An 18,555-nucleotide genomic window follows, 5' to 3' on the forward strand; every position below is an offset into this window, starting at 1 on the left:
AATAGTGTAACAAGGGAAAGGATTAGGATAGGGATACTACTCTGAGGGGACAGGTACAGTTTCTGTGCCTGGAGAAATCTGTGTGCCTAACTCTGTGGAGACTTTGGCCTCCTGGTGCTGCTAGTTCAATACTTTTCATCAGCAGTGAAATCCTTTTTTTAAAAAAAAAAAAATCCCTCAGAGGAGCCCATAAGCTGCATTCAGAAATCATCTTCCCTCTAACCAATACTAGGGCACTGTGAGTCCTTCCAGCATGTAAGGTACCTACAAATTTGTTCTCAACCCCACAAACTGCACCTCAGTAGAGCCCTTTCGCAGCACTCCTTCCTTTCTGGAAACCAGGGCTCAGAGGGTGTGTGGAGCTGAGAGGTGGTTGTGATCAGGAGTGGTGTAATTCCCCCCGCCCAGCTGCTGATATATGCTTCTGCAGAGCTGTAGTAACGGAGTAATTGCTGAATTATGGCTAGAGCAGAAGTGGTGACCTCAAAGACAGAGGGTGACTCTCCATCTCCATTTGTCAGTCTGCTCAGGGTCAGGAGGAGTTTTTTTCTCAAGGATCTGTGGGCGAGGGGAAGGGGATGCACAAGGTAAGTCTTACTTTAAGGCATAACAGGAAAACCTGTTTGCTTTTGCCATTGGCAGAATTTGCATATATTAAGAAAGCTGGTGCTGCTTGCATATGTGCTGTGACAGCAGCGCTGGTAGGAGCAATGGCACTAATCCTGGGGGCTGTTGAAGGGGCTTTATTTTTGCCCAGAATCTCTCGTCCATCATACAGGAGGCTTCCAAGTCTTAAGGCCATTTTCCTTCTTGTATCTGTCTTGTTTGCGTGGCGGTACTTCTGTCCTCTGAAGCACTTTGATTAGGAGGTGTGGGGGAGAAGGATGTCTGAGGTGAAATAGGTAGGATTTGGAAGATTTTTATTGTGGTAATACTGTAGTGGCTTCATGCAATTAAGGCTGAGTTGATTTTCTTGCACTAGAAGCAAAGACTTAAATCTTTATCATGACTGTAGTATAGTGCATCTGCTCAATTTATAGAACTTTCAGCTTATAGAATGTATTTGCTGGAAATTTGCATGTAAACCTGTTAAGTTTGTTACATTGATTTTAAAATTGATCCTTTAAAGGTTTATTTTAGCAAGTAACCATTTTTGGCCTTAACAATTTCTTGTTTTATTTCTCTTCTTTTATGAATTGAAGGGTAATTTGCTCCTAAGTTGCTTTAAAGAATGTATAGATACTACTGATGGCTTTATCCTGAATTAATACCGCTTGCATGTATGTTAGCTTCCAGCCCTGATGATCCATTTGCAGCATCAGAGCCCATGTGGAATTAAATTTTTCATTAGTCCTAACAATTAGTCTTTTAGTCATAATTTTTATGTAACTGATCATGGTCAAGTAGTTGTCACTGAATGGACAAAGTCAGAAGGTTGAATTTCTTTTTTTTCTGGAAAAAATGTGAAGCATTCAGTGGCAAAGAAAAACTTGGGCATATGAACAAGGTATAGTAATGACAGAGGTTTTTCTTCCAGAGTCTGCAGGCAGCCAAAAATAAGATTCTGAGAGAATGAACTTCTCCATTAAGCTCAGTGGGGTTGTACCTTAAGGCCTGATACATCACCTCAAAAGCTTCAAACTATATGGCATTTCTGCTCTTGTGATATTTAATTAATATAGTTATGGCTACTTTGTTTTCATACTACACTTTAAATGATTCTATATATTATCAGTAATGCCTACTGTAGTGTGTTAAGGACTTTGGATTGAACAGTTTCCAACAACTGATAACAGTGTGGAGTTTGCCTATATTTCTAGCATGTTTTTAAAAACTTCACTTCATCCTTTAAAATCAGCCATATAGTTTTGAGTTTTAAAATGTTTTAAAAAGAGACTCTTCTTCCACTTCCCTTTTAACATCTATTAGTAGTCATTGGTGGAGATGGGAAGTGGGAAATGCTGCTATGAAGCAGACTGGAGATCCAGGTACTTCAGTATGCCAATTCACTTATTTTTGTTTCTTTGATAAATTCACATGTGAATGTTAGTTGTCTTATAGTTCTTACATTTTTTGGAGCGTTTTACATAACTTTTTCTATTTATGCTGTGACTTCATTTTGTACATTAAATTAAAAATAGTTTGATTTACCAAGCTTATATATATAAGCTACGCTGTCATGTATTTTTATATACAAAAGGGTTTTACCTTAAGCTCTAAGCACTCCTACCTTATAAATCTACATAAAAGATTGACCTCAATTGACATTTCACTTCAGAATCAGAGAACAGATAATGAAAAATCAAATTATAAGAACCTTATCGAGTTCCCCCACCCCATTACAGCCTTTATCACAGTCCTCCATCCCCAGAGGGAATGCTGCTTTAACCGAGCTCTTAGCATGCCTTGGCAGCCAACAAGATTAAGGCTGTTTGTGACTAGAGGAAAGCAATGGTTTGTCACGGTGAATGTGCTGTCAGAGCCTCTTTTTCAGATGAAGGAAGCAATGACTTCCACCTTCCCTAAGCGAGGCACCGTGCCTTAAACTTCCCTTCCAAATGGGCAACAAGTGCAGATGAGAGCGCTAGCATATTGTACAGCGAGAGGGAGAGAGCGCTTAGTAGCACAGCGCCTGTGTGATCCAGCTGCAATTCCCAGGTAGCTCATGCGGAGCACATTGCAGTAATCTAATCGGAAGGAGATAAGGCATAGATCACAGCAGAAGGCTGGCCTGGAGAGGAGCCGCTGTGTGCTTCTCGTGAGCGCAAAGAGGAGCGGAGGAGGCAGCAGGTCCTTCCTGGGCACTCCTGCTCTAACCAGCAGCAGGGGATGCTGCTCCAGCCGCAAATCCTCAACTTGGAAAACAAGCAGTGGGAGCAGGTGTAAGCGTTGTATGCTCTGGTTGGTTTCTCTGTGCTCTTGCCTTTATTTCAGTCTTACCTAGGTGGAATTTCAGGCAGTCTCAGAATTATTTTTGGCAGAGAATGGATATGACAGTATGTGGTGTTTTACATTGGTTTTTCATAAAGAGTAAGTCACCTGTGAGGAAGCCATCACTGAAGTTGTTGTTGGAAGGACTGTCGTGTAAGCACAGCCAGTTAAGCAGTCCATTGCTTTGGGGAGTGAGCAGGGGCCCTTTCTCAGCATAAGGCTTGCTACAGGAGATAGCACTTGCTGAGGATCTGGGGAACAGAGTGGTTATCGAAACTGTCGTATCTACTCAGTACTAAGTTCCTGGCAAAGCAAGTTTTAAATGATGCTCAAGCTTTCTCTGCCCGGCACTTAAAGCTTTTCAGGCTGCCAGCCTCCTGCATTTTCACGTGAAATGCTATGAGTGGCAGATGGAGGAAGCTGTAGTGTCATACAAAGCTTCCTTTGCTGGCATGCAGTCTTAAATGAAGGGTATGATGATTTGACAAGTGCTGCATCCTCGCTCCCGAACTGCCCCCTCTGCCAGTCTCCTTGTTTCAGTGTTTAGTCCCCACACTCATGCTTATTTTTTTAAAAAAGAGACACTAGTAAATATTCTCTAAAAAGCTTAAAAGTTTCTTAAGTGCAAAAGTACAATTAGGCATACTTCACTCTCAAATTTACCGTTTATGCAAGACTCAAGAGGGCTAAGAGTATTTTTAATTGTTTTAAGCAGTTTTGGAACAGAGTGGCACTTAGGAAAGCGAAGAGTTGATCCTATTGGGTAAAATCAGACATACTGCAGATAGGAGGAGAGCTTACATAAAGCCGATACCCCAGCACATAGCTCAAAATGCAGCCTCCATGTTGTTCCTGAGCTCGCTACAGGTCTGCTGCCCTATCTCCGGATGGATCTGCACTGCCTTGCCCATGCAACGGCCCTTTGGATTATGGTCCCAAAATTGGAGTTTGTTATAAAAACTTACTAAAAATATTCTTATCGACTGCTTTGTGCCAGTGAAAAAGACTTCCCTTTTCTCCAGAAGCCACAAGGGATCTTAAATACCCTGCGAGAAAGCCAAATGTGGGCATCAGGCTAATGCATGAAAATTGCCTGTCTAGCTCCAGTGCAAAAGCGGAGCAAAGTGAAAGAAGTGGCCAAACAGAACAAATTAGATTCTTAAAATAATTTGGGGGTGGAAAAAAAAGCAGATCCTTAAAAATATATTACAAGTATTGATTTATTAGAAGATTAAAATGGAAACTTCCACCGTCACCGTTCCCTCCCCCCCGCCCTCAAACAAGGTAGAAAGGGCCCCGGCAGCTCCTCGCCGGGGCCTAAAGCCCGCCCCCGGCTGCTGCGGCGCGGCCCCGCCGCCAGCGGGCTCCGCCGGCCCGCCGCCCGGCGAGGCGCGGCGCGGCGCGGCGCGGCTGGCGGCTCCCTCTGGCCGCGCCGGGGCCGGGCCCGGCGCGGTCCCGTCCCACCCCGCCGCCCGCCCCTTCGCCCTGAGGGGGCGGCCCGGCGCCCGCCGTGGGGGAAGCCGAGGCCCGGCGGCTCCTGCCGTGCCGCGCCCACGTGCGGCCCCCCCCCCCCCGCTCGGGGCGGCCGGGTGGAGCCGAGCGCGGCGGCGGCGCTACCCGCCACCCGCTGCAGGGAGGCGGCACCAACCGCCCGCCGCGGCGCGAGCCGCCGGCGCGGCCCCTTTAAGCGGGCGCGTGGTGGGAGGGAGGTGGCTCCCTCGCGCCTCCCCCCCCCCTCCGGCGCCCGCCTGCGACCGCGTGCGCGCGCAGGCAGCCGTATATACATAGACACGCGCGCACGCACGCGCCGCTCCCCTCCCTTCCACTCCCCTCTGCCTCCGCCTCGCCCGGCCGGGACCCGCCGCCTCGCGCCGTTCCCGCTGGCGCGCGCCGCTCCGAGCGCCCGCCGCCATTGGCTGGCCAGGGTCAGCTGACCCTGTGTTATTTCCTGTGTGTGTGTCCGTGTGTCTGCGCCCGTGCGCGTGCGGGGAGAATGGAGCGGGTCTCTCCTGCGCCGCTGTGGCCGCCGCCGAGCGCCCTCCGCGCTGGAGCCGGGTCCTGCTGCTGAGTGGCCCCCGCCCCGCGCCCCCCTCGCGGCGGCGGCGGGGAGGGCGGGGCGGGGAGGGAGGGAGGGTCGCAGGTAACGGACGCCACCGCTCGGGCCGGGCCGTGGCGCGGGGGGGAGGGGGGAGCAGGGAGCCGGAGGGAGTTCTGGGGCTCGGGGGCCCCGTGTGGGGGAGGTTGAGCTGCCCCCGGTAGCGCTCGGGCAGCCTGGGAGGGGGCTTGTCGGCGAGTTTAGAGGGCAGAGGGCGGGCGCGAGGGAGACCTGTGCACGGGCTTTTGAGAAGTTCTCGTGCTAGCGCCTGTTTAAACTCCTCCTCCTCCCCCTCCTTTTCCTTTGAAGAAACTGTTTAGAGGCCCTTGTGGGTCGTGGTGAAGCGCCCACCTGTTTTTCTGTCCCAAAAGAAGGGTCTGTTGCAAGAGCTGAAATTTTTATGAGGATGTGGGGCTGAAGCTTTGGTTGAAGGGCTAAACGATTGAAATGGCAGAGAAGATGGGTGCATACCATGCGTAAGTCTCAGCAGATGGACTGGCTGCGTTGTGAATGCTTGAGTTTGGTAGAGGTTTTTTTTTTTTTTTTTTTTTTTTTTTTCTCCTTTCTGGAGGGTTTTCTCTAGTATTGTTCGTTCACAGAGGTATTATGAATACAGTGGGATTGGGCTGCTATGAGAAGCAGGTTATCTTCTGTTGACGCTGCTCCCTTTGCTGGAACTTACATTTGGGACTGCTGTTGGACATTATTTCTCCCTGCCTTAAGGAAGGAATAAGAGAAAGTTATGTAACTTAAGTGTTTTAACCTATGTGTCGGAATTGTATAATGATACCGGAACTCTGTTATTCAGTTGAAAACAGGAGCAGTTTCGTATGTGAATCACCAAATGATTTTTGTGTATATACTGTCTTATCTATAACGTTCTCCTCTTCATTAAAAGGGTAGGTAGCTTGATTAAATTGTAGCATTGTTTCCTATACCATTTCAGTTCCTTATCCTGCTTTAGAAAAAAAAAAGAACTGAGAGAGGATTGAGGATCAGTTTCAGAGCTTTCTGTGTTTGCGTTAATATTTTGAAAGCTATTTGTGTCCATAATAGTTGTTGCCATCTGTTGATTCATCCAGGAATATTTTTTATGAGTTACTGAGTTTTAGTATGTTTGCTGGTCAATAGATGTGCATGTAGTGGCTTGTTCACCTTCATTCATTTGTTGAAGAACGGCGAAGTGAGTGGATGATGGAGGCGCAGCAACTATTTGGGTTAGAGTTATAGCATATTAGTTGAATCAACTCAGGAAAAGCTGTTCTTCTTTGCCCCTATTTTTCAGGCTGCTTCTTGGTTAGATAATTTTGGTTTCTGAGGTTTATAATGGGTACAGCTTAGCGTAGCTAAGTTCACTTGGTTAAGTGTATGTGAAGCTTTCATTTTTAATATTACTGAGTGTGAGTTTTCTTTTGGCTGAAATGTTTCTTCTTAAATTACTTCTTTAAATAGGATTGTGTATTAATTTACTATCACTTGAGTTTTATGAAGCTGAATTTTTTTCCGTTGTCTCTGCTTTAGGCTCACCTGGCATGTGAAAAAGGTAGTGGCACTAACGTGCTGCAGAGAGAATTAGTATGAAAAATGGGAAGAGATATCGTCTGTCTCTTAAGAAACTCTATTAATGTTATGAAGAAAGGAAAATAATGCTAGCTCATATCTGTAAACTGTTGGCATGTAAAATACATGTTTTTGTTTTTCTGATTAAATTAGCAAATAAACTGCTATGCTTTCCAAGTGGAAGTATGACAGCACCTTCTACATCAGAGAAATATGACTTACTGCTGTATGGTTTTGTTGCTTATAGTTTTGGAAATGACCTCAGAAAAACTGATACTACTTTAGTAGACATAAATGTCTAAGGAAAGTGTTTGGACCTTCTCACAAGTTTGGTATTCTGCAGACTATTTAGCTTAAATCGGTTAGCGTCCTTCTGTAACTACCTTTCCAGTAGGATATTATGTTTTTTGACACAATTTGGGCTTTGATCTCTAAATCAAATTTCGGAGGCTTCAGGAATGACGAAACCTGCATTTTTGCTGAAATCCATACTTTAATATATACCTTTGCGGCCTGGGGCAGGTTAAGGATGGTTCCCAATATGAAAGCACTAGGAGCAACTTGGTTGTGCCTTTAATAGGAGATTGAAAAAATAATTTTTTTGTCCTTTTCTTAGTTATGTTTTATAGAGAAGGCCTGAGGTGAATATTTATTAAAAGAGTAAATCTGTTTCTATAATGCATAAATAAGATCTGAAAGTTATTCAAATGAAACAGGTATCTTGTTTGTGTATTACTTATAAAGGAGAGTTCTTTATTGTCAGAAGTTTTCTTAATCTTCACGTGAAGAAGTGGAGAGATACTAATATTTTCTTTCCTAGTCTTTTAAAGGATGTTCAGATTTTACTCTCACTGTTCTAAACCTTTACATTTAAAATTGTCCTCACAGAGTTCTATCTGTGACTGGTTTCTGGTTGTCCATGAAGTTCTATAGGAAAAAGTGAAACGTTATGTTTTTGAGGTTTTTCTCCCTCCTTCTATTGTGGAAGTGCGTGTGAAGAAATCCTTTTGGGCTTTTCCTACAATATTAAAAAGAAAATCATTGCATACCCCTTTTCTCCCTTCCTTTTTAGGTCATGTTTGACTAAACCAGCTATGAGGCACAGCTGAATGACAATAATGCTCTTCTTGGAGGGGTCCCTTCATAGGAGTTTTACTGCACAATTCCTGTTGCTACTCTACCAGCTTGGCAGATTGCTATCTGGAATGAGGGCATAATATGTAATAAACTTGAATAATTTTCATCCTGCTTGTTTGGCTCCCCTATAATTTGAGATAAGGGTATATTTAGGAGTTTGTAGCTGGCTTGCACATATCTTGATTTCTGACATAGGGTGTGCCAGATCCCTGTGGGGGGTAGCTTTTTAATTAAAACATATTTAATTTTTTTCTGAACTCTTTCAATTACATTTTATACTTATGAAGGGTATTAGACCAATGTTTTTGGAACCTGAGTTCTTATGACTTCCAAAGATACAGAAACATTTTTGGCAATGCTAGCTTCTTAGGCATCAATGTGTACATTAACTGGCTTTGTAAAAATTATTGTCACTTAATCCTGTGCTTGGCCTCTGAGACAGGAAAGCTAATACAGTAGCAGAAGTTTCTGAAGAACCAACAGACACTGGTTGATGAAGTGTTCTGTGATTTACATGCTGATTTTGATTTGTTGGTAGAGACTGGACTGAGACCAACCAGCTCTTATCATTCAAGCCACTAAACTGCTGTTAGGTGGTGGTTCTTTTCTTTTTTCTTTTCTTTTCTTTTCTTTTTTAAATAAGGCTTTTTGTGACTGTTTCTGGTGAGTTCTCTTTCAAAAAATTACAGCTTTATTTAGCTGAGCCTTTCCTCTTCTGCTTACTGCTAAGTTATGTATGGGTTTGTTTTGGGACACTTAGAAATGCATATGATAGTCTTCTGTCCTTTACATGGGTTCATTTTTTTTAAATGAAAAAGTTGAGGCTGACCTATAATCATGAGTTGATTCTGTTTTGCCCCCTCAAAGGATAAGATCAGTTCAGGGTGTTCTGGAGTCAGTGATATGCTGTCTCCTTGCCTTTGAAGGTAGAAGAATGTTGAATTTAAGTTATACCAACTCTTGAACTTGTTTCTGCATTTCTGAACAGCACAAGCAGTTAAACTTAACGTTTTGAACTGGATACAGCAAGGCATTCATGTTGGAGTAAAATTCCTCCCCCCCCCCCCCCCCACCTCTGTCCCTTATTAAGTGTTTCCTCAAGAACAGTATTAAGAAACAGTAGAACTCACAAATATCCTTTGGTCTGATAGACCTGGTGACAGTGAATATTCATATGCTTTTCCAAGTGCTCTTTGTGTTCCTCCTCTCCCCATATTGTTGTTAGTCATAAACATGGTGGGAAGGACTGGGAAAAGTGTTAAAGGTTCCTTCTTCTCCAAAGGCCTTACTTTGAAATCCCTTTGAGATATAATCTGTTCTCTATTTGAGAAGCCCAGTGTTTCTTGCCTGTGTTGTAATACAATAAGTACAAAGAAGTCAGGAAAATTTACTTTTTTTCTCATAAGCGTGCAGCATGTTGGCATTAATGCTAATAACTGCATATGGAATCACTATTCCACGCTAGAATATGAAGATTTATTTTGGAGGATTTTACTGGTTTGAACTTGGAGCCATCTAATTGCCAGTAAATTTCAAGTCATAAACAGAACCCCCAAATGAGTTCTGATAAAAGCTTGCTATTTTGCTAGAAATTTTGCAGGGAACTACTTTGCTAGAAGCTTTGATACACTTTATTGGGAGTATTGTTCGTATCACTTTTTCTGTAAAACTATGCTGTTAACTCTATCTTGGTTATAGCTTTTAACTGAACTTGAGACAGAGCTGAATATAGAGATGACTTGTGGCCATATACAACATCGCTAATCAGACTATGAAAAAAGTACCCAAAACTTAATAACTGAAAGAAAAATATGTGCTGTCATCTTCCAGAACTTAAAGGAATAAACCATTGTATACTATAATGAAATATTGTTAATCAGCTTCCAGTTCAGTATATGTAATTTGCTGGTGGTTTGGTCAAATGACTGAACATGTTACTTGAATTTCCATGAAGTTTGTCAAGCAGTGTTTCCTGAGTCAAAATTCTGGAGTTGTGGGGAAGAACAGAGTATGTGATCTGTGTTGTCAGATGATTACTGCAATCTATCTGATAAATGTAGTGAATGCTGTTTCATCAGCATTGTACTATCATGTCTTTTGCTTTTATTTCTCATGTTGACTTTTTTCTTTGAATTCAAGTGTTCTGTCATATGTGTACGTTTTGTTTTTTTCACTGCAAGTTTTTCTTTTCTCTCTCTTTTTGTGTGTGGGGAGGTTTCTCTTGTCCCCATTCTCCAACATAATTCGCATGGAATGTCATGCTTATTACACTTCCTGATGTTCTTGATCCTGTCCTTTAGATAGGTCTTGAAAAGTTTGTTTGGCACTTAATAGGTGGGGCAAAATTGTTACAGAAGGTGGGAGCAGATTTTTCCTTGTATCCCTTGGCATCGCGGAGTGAGTGGCAGATTCTCTTCTGTGCTGCTGGAAAGCAGCAGTATTGGGAGTATGGTTAAGAATCACTCCAAAGTGGCACTATTTGTTATTTACGAAAAAACTGAGCTGTGCCACCCTTCTCGCCTTCCCACAAAATCATTGCATTGTAATGGAGAAACATTCTTTCTTTGCCTTTCTCAGTCTCCCATTTACTGTGAGAGTATATAAAGGCAGCTGTACTTATGGGTTGCTTGGTTGCCTGCTGTGGTAGCGGATTGGCTTTGGTGATGACCCAGGGAGGTCCGTTGCCGTGTGGTGTTCTTTGTCAGTGTTTCTTCAGCAGAGACTTGAAACTTTAGCATCAAGTTGACTGCGTTTTGGGAATGAGATGGTGACTCTTGCTTTGTGTTGTTTTTCTTTTCTTCCTCTTCCCTCCCTCCCTCCCCCCGCCTTTTGTTACTCTGGGGTACTTTTCTACATTCAATGTCTTGTGCCTGCCTCTGCTCTTTGTATTTCAGTCAGCAGAGTTAATGTTAACTTCTTTCTTGAGAATTGCTCAATTGAGTACAAGTTTCTGAATGATGGTAGTATCACACAGGGTATACACATTTTGCTTGTCTTGTGTTCATTTTGTTTGCTATCTTGTTTCTGAGTTGCAGAAATAAAACTTGCTGTGTATTTGAGAGGTGGATTTAGTGGAAAACCAAAGGTGTGTATATGTAATAAAGTTTGTGAAGGGTTGTTTGTACCCACTGCTGAAAGAGGCAAGGGGAGGGGAAGAGGTATAATTGTATATGTGCTCCACAGCCTAATCAAAATCCTGTTGAAGTCAGTGGGAGAAGATGTGTTGACTTGAATGAATCTGGATCAAGCTTATGGGGGGAGAACATCTCTTGGCTCGATGAGAAATGGGGTCAGGAAGCTCCTAAATGCAGACAGGAGGAGGAATTAGAAAATAAATTTCCTTGCTCACTCACAGAACTGTAGTGTTTATAAAGACTTTGTTAGGCTGTGTTTGCTCACGAAATTATTCCTGATTAGCTCCATGTGTACACTCCCATTCAGAAATAAACTGAGGAGGAGCAAGAACCTTTTACCCAGTCGGTTAACAAGCCATAAATGTCCAATGCATAGAATTAAATCAGGAGCAACTCTCAAGTTAAAAGCTGATAACTTGTTTTTGTTGTCATCTTCCCAGTTTAAACAAGAGAGTGACCTGTTCTGTTCTTCATTGAATGTTTGGATGTTTTGGAGCAAGGGGTGGAGTAGTGTCTCATCTATATGATCATGTAACCAACCTCTAGGAATACATTAGTATTACGGAATGATTATATGTAGGTCATCATGTGTATTTTCCCTCTTTGCTTAGCCTCCTCTAGAGGGGAAGTAGGATGGAAAAAGAAACAGTGTAATTTTCTGTTTTTGTTTTTTCCATTCTCCCCAGTGTACAGAAGGAATGACTGCAGGAACTCAAGTTTAAAAGAATGATGGGGCTGATTTTCAGAGTAGTGAACCATCTAAAACTCACTCTGTCTTAATTTGAAATCTTAACTCTAGCATTTCCAAAAATCATGTTCGGAGTGCAGCATTTCTCTTATCCTGCACTAATTCAGATCTGTAGAAGTGTTCTGTCTTTTCTGGTGCTGAATTCATTCTTGCTTCCTTGCTTTGGACTGTTAGCTTCTTTACCATTCATTCATATTATTTAGGATATGTACTGTATGATAAGAGATGAAATAGGTGCAGTGGAAATTTAGCCCATCATCTTTCCAAGATTTTGTCCATCAACAAGTTCAAATGCTGCTCAACACTCAATGAGGTGATACTGAAATCTCTTGGGGGAGAAGAAAGCTTTAGAGCCTAGTTGAGAGAAGATGTGGTATTGTAGCTCATCACTTGTAAACTGCTTGTATTCATTAGAGTTTGTTTAATGTGTGGTGCGATCTGACTACTGTTGCCATTCATTTTGCCTTGACTAGGGCGTTAGAACTTACAAGCAGGTTGTTAAGTGTCTGCAGCTGGAAGTAGCAGGGTACAGGATCTTGTTCCTTGGTTACTGTGGCCTGAATTTATACCGTGTAACTTCAGACACTTAACTGAAGCATAAAAATATAAGGTGATTAGACTCTTAAAGTGGATGTGGAAAAAGACCTTTTGGAAGACTGTTGTTAACTTCATGGGAAAGCTGGTGAGACTGAACCAATTTAAGTGCTTTAGGCTAAGGATTAGTGATACAGGAATTTCAGCAATATGAACTTAAGGAACTCTTAACTGTTTGTGCCAACACTGCAGTATGCTGCCTCCTCTCTCATCTGTCTGTGTAAGTTATGCCAGTATGGCTACTGTGGGGCTACATAGTGCGATGGTTCAAGAGACTGGTCCAGTTTGAAAAACCTAGAGAAAACCTGCAGTGCAGAGGTGGGAATGAGAGTCTTGGGGATGGGAGGAAGAGAGGACCAAAATGAACTCCTTAAAATAGCGCTGCTACTGAAATCAAATCACTTTTTGTTGAATCACTTACCTGAAGTTATTTTGTATTTATCAAGCTTTCTCCTTTCTTCCTGTTAACAGTGGCTGTAGTCTTAGCATGTAGCTCTAAGCATGAGGCAGATACTATGGAATAGGAAGATGGAGGAACGAGCAAAGTGATGTTTAAAGGGTATAGGAAAAAGCAAGATAAATGGAGATAGGTTGTAGGAGTTGGGGAGTGATATCAGGGAATTTTTTTTTTTCTTCCTTTTAATGTTAATCTTCAAAGTGCTTTATTTTTGGAGGGAACTTCACTTTTTTTCCATGCTAGATAAAAATCTTACTTTTCCCCTAATGTTCTATCAGTAAGCATCCTATGGACTTGACTATTACTTTGTCTCAAGTCTTTCATAGCAGGAGTACTTACAGGCGTTCCACACCCAAACTACTTTTAAATTTTTGCCCCTTTGGGGGGGAGGTAGTGCTAAATTGAGAAGAATGATAACTTTAGCTCGTGAAACTTCAAAGTGGTACAGTGCATAGCTAGGTTTCTTGTGGTATCCTAAAAGAATAAAAATTAAGAAGTTTAGAGGAGGTAAACTTGAGTGCAGTGTTTCTACAGTTGAGGTAATTCTTTGTTAGTTTAAATTGATTGGGATTATATCGCTATCTGATTTTGATAATTTTGCATCTAATGCAACTAGGTTGTATTATCCTAAACAATGGATTTATCCTAATCAGTGGATTTAAATCTTACATACAGTGTATAACCTGTGTTGTTGTAATACTTGTATGTAACTGATAGAGATATTTTGTGTTAATTTACTTCATTTGCCTTGAGAAGTTCCCAGGAGTCTTACTTACGGACTCATTGCACTAGACATTGTAAAACAGAATAAAAAGACTTGATTCTACAGACTACTTTAAATGGAAAATAAAGCCATGGATTACTGATAATATATGACCTTAGTATTCCTCTTAACAACTTCTCATAATTTGAAGAGATAATGCATTTAAGACTTTAAAGGCAGTTGCTGCTACTTAATTTGAACAACTTATGAAAGTTAATTAGAAGTAGTGTATTATTATTTCTTTTCTTTTACTGTTATGTAGTGTTTGAGGTACTGGGTGCATTTCTGCAATGAAAGTGGGAGTTGGGAACAGATAGAACCTGGCAGCTCTGCTTGCTGTTTTCCACTTCCCTCTTGCAATTAATGATTGACTTCTTTTCTCTTTATTTTTATAACTGAAAGGCGAGGGTGGAGGTGAGTTGAGAGACTGTTGCTGAAGCTCATGTCTCAGGTCTGGGGAGGTGGAGAGCAGATCAAGAGCTGTGCTTTGAGATGGTTGCTTAGTGACTTTGTTGTATTGCAGAAGCAGACATGATGTTTGTATGGAGATGTTGGAGATAAAAATGCAGGAACATGTGCAACGAGGCATAGAATGAATTGCCAAAACTTTGGGGAGAGTAAGTGATTGGGTAGAATGTGCAATCAGCTGATGTGAAGCTTGCAAAAAAGAAATGAGGAGCTGTGAATCAGTATTGTTTTCATTTTGATGGTGGGAAGGGTTGTTACTGTTGTGTGAGGATGAAGAGCCTTTTAAACATGAACTTCTGGTTTCAAGTGCACTTTAGTAGCCATGCCACTTAAGCAGTTCCTACTGTGTCCGTTTTGCTGGTACAGCTGTTTGTATGATGATACAGTGAATGAATCTGTCAAACAACTTAAAAATGGCTTTTCTCCCTTGCCGGGTTTGGGGTGGTGGTGGTGTGGCATATCAGTTTCCTGGTCCTCTACAGCTGTTCATGCAGCAAGCCGGAGGCTGGACCTCTTAAGCTAGTATGTTGAGGACTGCCCCTATATGTGAAACCACCATATGTTGTTTTAATCTTTAATATAAAACAAAGTCTGACTGGTTTGCATAGGATCTCCTATTAAAGTTGTCGTAACTGTTCACCTTAAATTTGTAAGGATAATTTTCAGCAGTCAGCTGGTGAATTATTACAAGCGCTTTCTTAAGTGCAGCTGTGCCATTGGTTGAGACTGAGAACCAACCATGTAATAATTTATATTTATGAAATGATACAAAATCAGATAAAATTCTGCTAAAACTTGGTCATTAGTTATATCCCTAGAAATACAGTTTTCATAGCCCCAACAACTTAAGTATCAGCTTACAACAACACTTTATTCCTGTCAAGCTTTTCCTTTCATCATGTTTAAGAATATAAATTTAACACTACACTTCCAGTAAAGGGCAGAGCTAAACTGGATGTGGTATTTTAGTTCTGGTGACATGGTGAGTGAGCGATGAAGACTTGCAGGCACAAAAAATCTGGTTAGGTAATTTAACTTGCTGCTATCCAAATGTCTTTTAAAAATATTTCAGGAAAAAAAGATGAAATAAGCTGTCAAATGATAGCAACATGCAAAATTCTGGATCTTTTTCTTTATTTATATGGTACTCCTTGTTATAGTAGTTGAATACTTCGGCTTTGTGTGTGTGTTCACATGGCTCCACTGTGGGATAGGAAGAGGCAACGACTGAAGCTTGGAGGAATTCTTTGTGGCCATGTAGGGAAATAGGTGAAATGAGAAGAGAATCTAGATCTCATCTAGTGCAATAATCCCCAAAGCATTCCCCCCTCTCAACTGGCAGAACTCACTGTGCTCCTTCTGCCTCGCTCAGCTGTTCTTCACCCGTTCTGTGAGAAATGCTTCCTTAATTGTTTGGATTTAAACTTATATGTACCAACTCTCTAAAAAGCTGTACAGACATTTTCGTAAAGAAGATAGGGCATCTGTGTGAGATGATGGAAACTAGTTAAAGCCACTTGTTCAAACTTTAACTCATTTGAGGAATCTTTTGACAGAATTTTCTTTGGGCAGGCCAAAACTCGGATTTTGTTCCAAGGCCAGTATTACCACTCACTTCCAAGACATACATTGCTAAAAATTGCTAAAAATACTTGCATAAAATATGATGCCTCGGTGAGAGCCGATCTCAGTAGAAATTTCTCTAGAAGTGCAGTGGTGAATGAGACTATATCTGAGTTTCCTTTGTTTATTTTTAGCATGCAGAAATAACTTTTTTCTTTTTAATGGAGCAGGTCTGAAACAGCTTTATAGAAAGGTATGAAAAAAATCTTTCTTGCAGTCCAGGCTAACCACAATTTTTGAAAGAAGTGAGCTGTGAATATTATTGCTTGGACAAGCTGGTGACCTTTTAAGTGCTGGCTGTCCTGGTTGACTTGACGGTTTTACTTTTCTTTAAAAAAGGCATCCAATGAAGAAAGAAGTTACTTCTCTTACTTTGCTAAATGTAGTTTTCCGTTCGATTGTACAGTTTGTCTACCTGCAAAGCAGCAGACAGGGTAATTAATATTCACAAAAAAACCTGAAAGAAGTCAGTCTCTATTCCTAGCCATTGCCCAGGCATGCAAGTAATAACTGTACCTGCAGAAATGAGGGTTAGTAACTTGGCCTTGACAATGGAAATGATATTCACCACATGGAAACTTTCTTGCCTTGACATCAGGCTTTATTCAGATTCTGAGGATTATTTACTTATGAATTATGCTAATGAGCTGCTTGTGCTCCAGTTTTGACTTGGATTTGTATTGTTTTTTTGCTTAGCATTTGAGTAGAGCAACTGTTGCTCAGGGCGGTCTGACTTTGAGATGATCCAGGGAGGAAGAGTAAAAATTGTAATGCTTGTATTGTGTACAGGCTGTAACCAGAAATGGCCACAGAGATGTATGTATATCTCTATTATTTGTACAGCATTTAGTAAATAAGTCTATTTTAATCCGAAGGCTGGACACTCCATGAAAAATGTTGTTCATGTATATTTTTGGACTATGGAAAGTGCTATCTTAATGTTTGTCACCTGTCTGTAACTACATTTTCTTTTCTGATAAGCACACTAGGAAGTGAGAAGTCTTTGACAGATCAACAAAAATATGTTGCATTTGGTTGCTGCCTGAGCCTTCTATGCACAGATGGGTCACAGTAGTCAACCCAAATCTAAAGAAAATTTAACGAAGCAAAAAGACCTCACTTACCTCCTACAGAATTAAGTGGTGCTGGTTTGGTTTGCTCTTTCACGGACTCATCATTAAGAATTAAGCATATCCACCACAGTATTTTGCTGTTTAGCTGCCTTGTTCTGAGCTGCCTGCCTGTGCACAGCTATGTTTGCATCAGTGTTATCCGGGGAAGTCTGGGCAGCTGTCCTGTATTTATCCAATCTTTGATAATTAGGACAAAAAGGTTTAAAGATTTATACAGACTTAAAAAACTCAGCACAGTATGTTGCAGAAAATCTTTTCACATAGTAATCTTGGTGTGGGAGGACTGATGAACCCTGTTAATCAGCAATGGTTGGGCAGTCTCATATGCATGCAGGAACTGTTGGAAGATGCTTGCATGCTGTTGACTACCATTTGATAATCTTGCTCACAGTAGGATCAGAATGCGATAGCTCCATATTTTGAGGAACTCCCATGTTAACAAAGTTATTCTGTAAGGATGTTTCAGATGATTAAACAAGAAACAAAATCTGCATTGTAGATGTGCTTAAAAATAAGTTCACATGGAGAGTGTAGGTTGAAAGACTCTGAAATAACTTCAGATGTTTCACAAATAATTCTGAGACATGGATAAGAGGACCTACTGTGTCTCTGTGTTCATGACTTGTGCAGTGATTTTCTAAATGAGGCTGTTTCTTTATCAGTTGCAGGAGCTTGCAGCATGCTTTCTTTGTTCCTGCCAGGTTGAAGACAAACTTTGATTGCTAGGATATTGGGGAAGAAACAAAAATGTTGGAGCAGAATGAAACAGCTTAGCCTAGTGAATGTATTCTGTAATCTAGATGGATATGCTTAGATGGCTGTAAAGCTACAGGCTATAAATACTTGAGGAGAATCATGAAGCTTTATTGATCGAGCTGGATGTACCTGTAGTGAGAGCGTAGGTGTGACACTGGACTCATGAAAGCTTGTGCCAGAGCTGGTCTTTCCTCTGAATGAATGAAAACAGCTTTGTATGTTTTCGTTGGAGAATGCTGTAAATGTGTGTAGTGTGGTCATTAGTGGAGCACTTGGGGGAGGAGGTTGTTTGTCCCCCTCTGCGGGGGATGGGACTGTAGCTGTGTACCGCCGTTCTGGGAGTTCATATGATTGTGTTGTGGTCTCTAGTCAGTAGCTCATATGCCATTCCTCTGAGTACCTGCATATGGAGGAGTATGTGAACATGTATTTTTAAATGCTTCCAGTAAAATTGTAATCAAATAAACATGATCTTTTCTCCTGTGGATCCAGGATAGGCTTTGAAGGCTTTGTCATTTGTCTGGATGTATTTTATTAATAAGGCTTGCCTATGGAACTATCCTTGGTGGTTTTGCTGAGAGCGTAGCATTTAAATCTAGGCACTCTACAGTGCTATTATTATTAAGAAAAATTATTATACCAATTATAGTCTTGTATTTATAGTACATTAATGACAGGAAGTATGTTATAGGTCTTAGGTTATCAATGATGTAATGGACTGAAGCACCTCCTTTTTTTTTTTCCCTCTTTTTTTTTTTTTTCCCCCTCCCATTACTAATGAAATGCCACATTTTTTTTCACCATTATTCTGCTGGTTTTGTTACTCAAGTCAAACCTTTCATGAGATATTCTGCTGAAGGAGAGCTTAAAAACAGAGGATTTGCTTAAGGCATCAGCAACTTAAGTTGTCCTCACTGAAATTTTTTATTTACTTTTCTGATCCAAGATCAAAAATTGAAGGAGGAAAACATTTCTTTTCAGTGTTTGCATTTGGCATATGCATCTTCTGGACAAAATAAATATTCAGTTGTGTGAGATTATGGAGGATAAGAATTTGTGACTCAGGTTGATCCCTGATGGAGGTATTTCACAGCATCTTGTCCTGTTTCTGTTTCATGATGTAATTAAATTATACTTTCTCAATAGTGAGGAAATC

The 18,555-nt window shown here is 41.2% G+C and overlaps 1 protein-coding gene across 11 annotated transcripts in view; it reads left to right on the plus strand.

The window, feature by feature from the left end:
• Positions 1 to 18,555, plus strand: part of TCF20 (transcription factor 20) — a 128,846-nt gene that overhangs the window by 64,386 nt on the left and 45,905 nt on the right. The window contains exon 1 of one of the 11 annotated variants that reach the window (XM_064511656.1): positions 4,834 to 5,071. The exons of 9 other annotated variants lie outside the window; for them this stretch is intronic. The gene's annotated coding sequence lies outside the window, so the exon portion shown is untranslated. Of the gene's footprint in view, positions 1 to 4,833; positions 5,072 to 5,354; positions 5,503 to 18,555 lie in introns of those variants that run through there. One more of the 11 variants, XM_064511679.1, reaches the window with a different exon arrangement.

Source organism: Dromaius novaehollandiae, chromosome 1, assembly GCF_036370855.1.
Source record: "Dromaius novaehollandiae isolate bDroNov1 chromosome 1, bDroNov1.hap1, whole genome shotgun sequence".
In the NCBI taxonomy this organism is placed as follows: domain Eukaryota; kingdom Metazoa; phylum Chordata; class Aves; order Casuariiformes; family Dromaiidae; genus Dromaius; species Dromaius novaehollandiae.